Consider the following 6,715-nt stretch of genomic DNA (forward strand, 5'->3'; position numbering starts at 1 on the left):
TTTTTATATGTGGAAGCTGAAGTTGAGTCTTTTCAAAGATGAGGTCCCAGAACGATTGAAAGCTGTTGGCTTTCACCAGATAACTACTCTTTACTAAAGAAGACAGAAGCTGATGAGCCAGCAGAATTCAGATAAGCTTCAAGTTAAACCTTGAACAAGTCATCCGGGCTGCCAGCGCCGGTTTGACTCAGACCATGTCAGAGTTCTGGTGAAAGTTCTGACAAGTCGAAACTTTTCTTATCTAAAGTCTCATGATTTTGCAGAGTTTGCCGACTTTTATCATAATTTATGTATAAAATCTCCACCTGAACCTCAAATTCAAAGGAAAAAATGCAGGAGGCTGCTGTTGGATGAGGAGGAGAAACTGTGTGTGACATTTTTTCAGATGGAAATGTGACACTTTCAAATCTTAGTCACAATAGTTTATTCCTAATCCAGAGTAATAAACTTGTCTTCTGGTTTGGGTATGTAACTGGATGATGGAAATATGTAGGATTACAGCTAATACTAGCCCTGAACTCTCCTACTCTGAGAGATTTCTTCATTTGTGTGACCGATCCAGGAAAAACAAAATCGTCTTCATCATCTTGAAGCTGTTGGCTGGTTTGTGGTTGGACTCAGTGCAGTCATTGCTGACACCTACAGCTGACTTCCCAGCAATCACACACAAACAAAAACAACATCTGCTGTTGTGTGCCATGACACATTATGAGGACAGTTTTTTAATATCCTTACCATATTACTGGTAGATGTCTTTGGGCTCATCATCCTGTGTAGTACCCATGTTTTAACCCTCCCACTGTCCTATTGGGTGTGACCCCGCCAGGAAAGTTGACCATTGAGCAGGACTGATGGTTTATTCCTTGAGGTTCACATGGCAGGGGTGAGGAGTGAGCACCACCTCACCTCAGCTATGTGAACCTCAAGGGATGAACCATCAATCCTGCTCAATGGTCAACTTTCCTGGCGGGGTCACCCAATCGAACAGTGGGAGGGTTAAACTGCCCTCATGAGCTGGACAGGACTTTATCCCTCAAAATGAAACTCTGCTGAGGGCTTTCTGAAGAAGCAGAGAACTTCGACACTATGATGCTTTACATTTTTACTTGCAATACTTTGGTTTTTACTTTCAGTGGAAATTCAAACGAAAGGAAAATAAAACAGCAAATTTGAGTGAAATCTCAAGTTAAAATGTGGACAGTGTCATGCCTGATGATCCTGATGGCAGAGAATTCTGCTGTTGTGTCTTTGGGCAAGACACCTAACCTTGCCTGCTGGTGGTGGTCGGAGGGATCGGTGATGCTTGTGCTCGGCAGCCTCGCCTCTGTCAATGCGCCCCAGGGAAGCTGTGGCTTCAGTGTAGCTCATCAGCATCAGTGTGTGAATGGATGAATGATTCACTGTCGTGTAATGTGCTTTGGAGTCCTCTGACTCTGAAAGGCGCTATACAAGTGCAGGTCATTCGTCATTTATCCTTCAGTCACCTTAAAAGCAGCTTAGTGGAAAAACAGACCTGATATTGAGCTATACTACTAATAACTCCCCTCTTTTGTTTTACTTGTGTTCATATTTGTGATTTAGCCTCGTCAGACGTAAGCTTTGCATCAACAACATAAAGGCTGCCCAGAATGGACTGGTATGAACTTACTCAGCTCCCACGGCTGATACAGAACTAACATCTCTATGCCGTGATGCCCCCGCTGGCTCGCCCCAGCGGTCTCAGGCAACTCACGAGCTATTGGCTCAAAACGATACTACTCATGGGTGTCCTGCCTCTTCTAAAAGCCTTTGTCCCTTTCCTCTGGGAAGGAGGAGGAGAAAAATCCAAAGAGTCAAAAGAGCTAGCATCACTCTCGGTCACCATCTGTCTTCCAGTCTCCGTGTCACTCACCGCTGCTGCTCCGCCCTCTTTGATTGCCAGTCGTCGCGTCCTTGTGGCACATTTTTCAAAATGGAGATGTTGGTGTATTAAGACTGGGACTGACATTACTTTCCCTTCGAACATGAAAAAAATAAACAATTACTTTCAGCCAATCATATTCTTTTATCAGGAGTTGGAGGCGGGCTCAAGGACATCACCAACAAATAAAAACATGGTGGGCTACCTGTTTAAAATCTGCTCAGATAATTTTAAGATAAAACACCGAAGTCTACTGCAGCATTAACCTGACCTGCAGGATGTTGTTCTAAAGGAGTGTAGCACCTGCAGAAGCACCACACATGGAGACACCGTGCTAAAGTGGCAATAGGGATTTAAACCTGCAACCTTTTTGCAATGATGCTACTAACTGCACCATGCAGCCCAAAGCTAGCATTGTACATTTATCACACCGGCACTGTGGACCTTTAGGTTGTGGGTGAAATAAAGATAGATTGTACATTTTGAGAAAATATTTGAAGTTACTCATAAAATTATTCTGAACAGAACAAGAAAACTAACTGAGGTTTCAGGTGTTTATGCTGTTCCACTGATCAGTCATTACAGTCCCTTTGAGCTTTACATGTATGAGGCCACCATCGGTGCTGTGAGAGCTTCTTGTCTCTTATTATGAGTTGAGTCCCAAAGCATGAGACAGAAGGTGGACACCTGCCAGTATCAGTCAGAAATCTTATGAGAAAGGAAGTGAGTTGTGCATAAAGGGCCTCTGGTCTAGTTTTAAAAGTGGGTTTCTGACCAGAGAGTTGAAATTAAAGTAGTGGATTTTAACACATACATGTGTAAGTTTAAATCAGAAAAAACGACACTTCCATGATTTTGGATGCTGCTGTTGTGTCTATGACGTGCAGTAAACTGTAGTTAACATAGTTAGTGTGTGTCGTCATTGACTTTCATAAAAAACTGAGTTTGTCCAAGAACTGTTTTACTAAACTGCTTCATTTGAATTTTATTGGAAGATTTGCTTCTTCTATTTTCTTTCAGAACAGACTTATCGAGTCCTACTTTCAGAAAATTGCACAACCAAATCAGTCTGAACAAGCGTAGACCCATGAGTCCAATTAAAGGTCCGGAGAAGAACATGAATGTTTTGTTGGCTGAAATTATGTGGTTTGGAAAAATCTGGCTCTTGGTTGGATTTTATTTGAAAATCTTTTATTGTTTCAAAATAAAAGTTTCTTGGGCATTAGACTGCCAAGCTACTGTCTCAGTCCACATGTTACCAGAGCCTCAAAGCTCCTCCTGTTGGTGGTGGGTCCTCAGGAGGTGGAACAGGGTCAGCATCTGCAGCAAAGCGACGACTACCAGGTCGTTGTGGTGAACAAAGAGCAAAACTGGAGGCAAAACTCTTGATTTACTGGTGAATGATCCAACATTAGATGGTCCTGAGCTTTAGTAATGATCTGAAGATTCATCAACTCAGACAAACAAGATGAGATTACTCCACGTATTGAGGTATGACTTCTTTGAAGTTCTCAGACTGGAGTCACTGCACCTCCATGTTGAGAGGAGAGATGGTTCAGACATGTGGCCAGAATGCCTCCTGGACACCTCAGAAGCTTCAGGCGTGTCCTTCCAGGAGGGAAAAGCGACCCCAAGGATGACCCAGGACACGCTGGAGGGATCGTAGCTCCAGGCTGGGACACTTGGAGATCTTGAGGAGCGTGTGGAGGTGGCTGGGTCCGATTAGGCTTCCATTAAGGCTACTCTTCAATCAGAAAAGTGGATGAGACAAAAACTCCTATGTACCTCAATGATGACAACAAAAACTATGGATTATTTTTCACAGCTTAGACTGACAAAGTGAATATGTCAACAACATTCTACAAACAGTTCGGAAAAACAAATACCCTAATTGGTTTTGAATTTCTGACATTTCATTGATCATCTTCAGCAGCCTGTGAGATTACTGATGGTCCAGTTTCCTCCAGATGTTCAGATCTGCTTGTCTCTTTTCCTAATGACCATCCTGACAGTTGTACAAGAACAAAAGGTGTCTGGAGTAAACACAGAGCTGACCACAATCACGAGTCTGGGCTCTGATGAACAGAAAACACATTCATCTGAATTGTTTTTATGATGTTGTTGTACTCACGTGTAACAGTATTATGTGTGCTGTCAGATGGAGTTAATCTCCCATATGGAAGCAGTTGTCAGGTCCTGGCAGATTCTGTCTGCTCCTGAGTCAGAGATTAAAGTTTTCTCTGTGGTTTCATAAATCAGAGTGCTGAGTGCTAATCTGAGCATCATCGGCTGGGAGGAAGTTAGTACCGTAATTTCTGGACTATAGAGCGCACCTCAATATAAGCCGCACCAACAAAAAAACAAAAAAGGTTTTCTACACACACACACACACACATACACACACACACCGCACTCGAATACAAGCCGCGGTGCAGCAGCAGGTCTCCGGCGCACAGCGCATGAATGGCCGTAGCATAACATAATTAGACAGAAAGACGGATGCGAGGGTTCTGAATTTGACATCTTTCACACACACCATTCACCTCACACTCCATTCAAACAGAACATCCATCATTAGAGAATTAGTCTTCTTAAATTGTTTAAAATTATTTAGTAATACATTTACTTAAACATTGAAAGTCTCTCTCTCTTCTCTTGTCTCTCAGTTAATGCAAAGCGTTATTTTAAAGTCCCTGTAATGAAAAGATCCCATCTTCTGATTTAAATAACCCAGTGTCCATAAGATACTACATATGCATTTTTAATGTCTTATGGTCCTTAATTAGATGTAATTAAAATTGATCATTACAACATGGTAATAAGACAAGTCTAAACTACAAACTGAAATTTGATGCTAATGCTAACAGTTAGCTCCTACTAGCCGAGACATGCTCTGCTCTCTCCTGGACACTAAATCAACAACAGCCTTCCCAGTCATAAGCTTAGATGGGTGAGTCTATAAAAGTAAATTTACAGTGTGACCTGGATCGGTGTGTCTGCTGACCAGAGTATGTTACTGTCTGTTATCTTTTGCGGGCTAATTCAGGAAAAAGGTGTTGACGACCATTTTCACTGTCACCGTGTACTGTATGTGAAAATAAGTGTGACCAATCATATTTTAAAAAGAATGAGTAAAAGACTGTTTCTCAGTGAACTTGCTTTTTAGGGAGTTTAAAATTGCTTTTATTTCTTTAAGGCAGCCCAGAAATCTAAACAAACTGTAGCAGTAGCAAACAGATGAAGGCTGGTCTAGCCACAGTCCACTGTGGCCTCAGCAGGTCTCGCATAGGCTCAGCTAAATTTAACTCTATGTTTTAGAGAGACGTTGTCTTAGCAACCTTACAAGAGAGTCTTTTTTGTCTATGATGATGGAAGTCTGCAGCAGAATAAAACAACAAAGATGTCGGCGGCTCAAACGGTGCTTTTTGAAACACCTTTGGAAGATTTAGACTTGGACTTTTATTTTAGGACATGAGAAGAATCAGGTAAGTAATTTATTTCTAAAAAGGATGTATTTGCTTCTTATTGTATTTTTCTTCTTTGATGGGTAAGGGTTAGAAAACAGGCTGCCTCGTTGGCTGATTTTGGTAGCGATGAATACGTCATGTTGTTTGTTGCTCTGATTGGTCCAAGCACTTGCCATTTGCGTGCGGAGACAGTTTGAAAGACAGCCGTTGATTTTGCCCCTACTTTGTCTATGGGTCATAGTCAGTGATGGGAATAATGGTGTTAAAAACAACAGCGAAGTTAGTTTTTTCAGTAACTAGTAATCTAATAAATTACTGTCTTCTTTTGTCATGACGCCGTTTCTGTTACCGATAGGAAAATGTGTGCATTACTATAATTCAGCAGTGCGGTGTGTTGAAGCTGTCATCAGCTGATCGGGAGCTAAAGGGGCGGATGTTTTCATCCAAATGCATCATGGCTGTGAGGAGCGAGGAGGACGTGATGAATAGTCTATGGCTGCAGACCCGCAGATTCACTGCTGCAGGTGTGAATTTTAGCATTGTAGTAATTTACAGTAAAGAAGTCAGTTTCATTAAAGTGACAACAATTTTTACTGTTAATCTTGGTAAATATCCATCAAAATGTTGTTGAAAACGAATGAAATGATGTCAAGCTGTTGAAAAATATAAGCAGCTTTGTAACATATAACCATAAAAATCGGGTCTAAAGTACATGGGAGCGGGTCTAAGGGGTGATGCCATGTTTCCTTCTATGGGAGCCCTTGAGGACAAAATGCATTTACTGATTTGTAACAAACAGTTACAAAACTTTCACCATTCATAAACGTTGTTTTACACATGTACCTCTTCATTAGTTGCCAGTGATGAAAGGAAGTCTGGTGTGCTTGTTATTTTGCTGAAGTTTGCACTCCCCAGGGCTTTTTGACCCAAATGAGCATCCATTGGTAAGGTTAACCCAACACAAAAATACTGCTTGCTTACAAAGATTTAGGTATCTACACCCCCTATTGCCAAGAAAAATACACACTGTCACTTTAAATGAGGAACCCATTTTTCTTGCATTCTTTATGAAAAAAGTAACCAAATAATTAATATTCTTGGTAATTAGTTACTTTTATAATCTTGTAACTCAGTAAGTAACTGAGTTTATTTTTGGACCAAGTAATTTGTAACTATAATGAATTACTTTTTAAAAGTTACGTTCCCAACACTGGTCATGGCCAGACTAATGTTGCATGATGTGTTGCAGGTGAGCTAAAGAATAATTTCACTTTGATAAAATCAAATAAAACAGGATGGATTTTAATCCAAATGATTTTTACAAAAGGTGCATTTCAAAGCTGGAAAA

Source organism: Nothobranchius furzeri, chromosome 10, assembly GCF_043380555.1.
Source record: "Nothobranchius furzeri strain GRZ-AD chromosome 10, NfurGRZ-RIMD1, whole genome shotgun sequence".
Taxonomy (NCBI): Eukaryota; Metazoa; Chordata; class Actinopteri; order Cyprinodontiformes; family Nothobranchiidae; genus Nothobranchius; species Nothobranchius furzeri.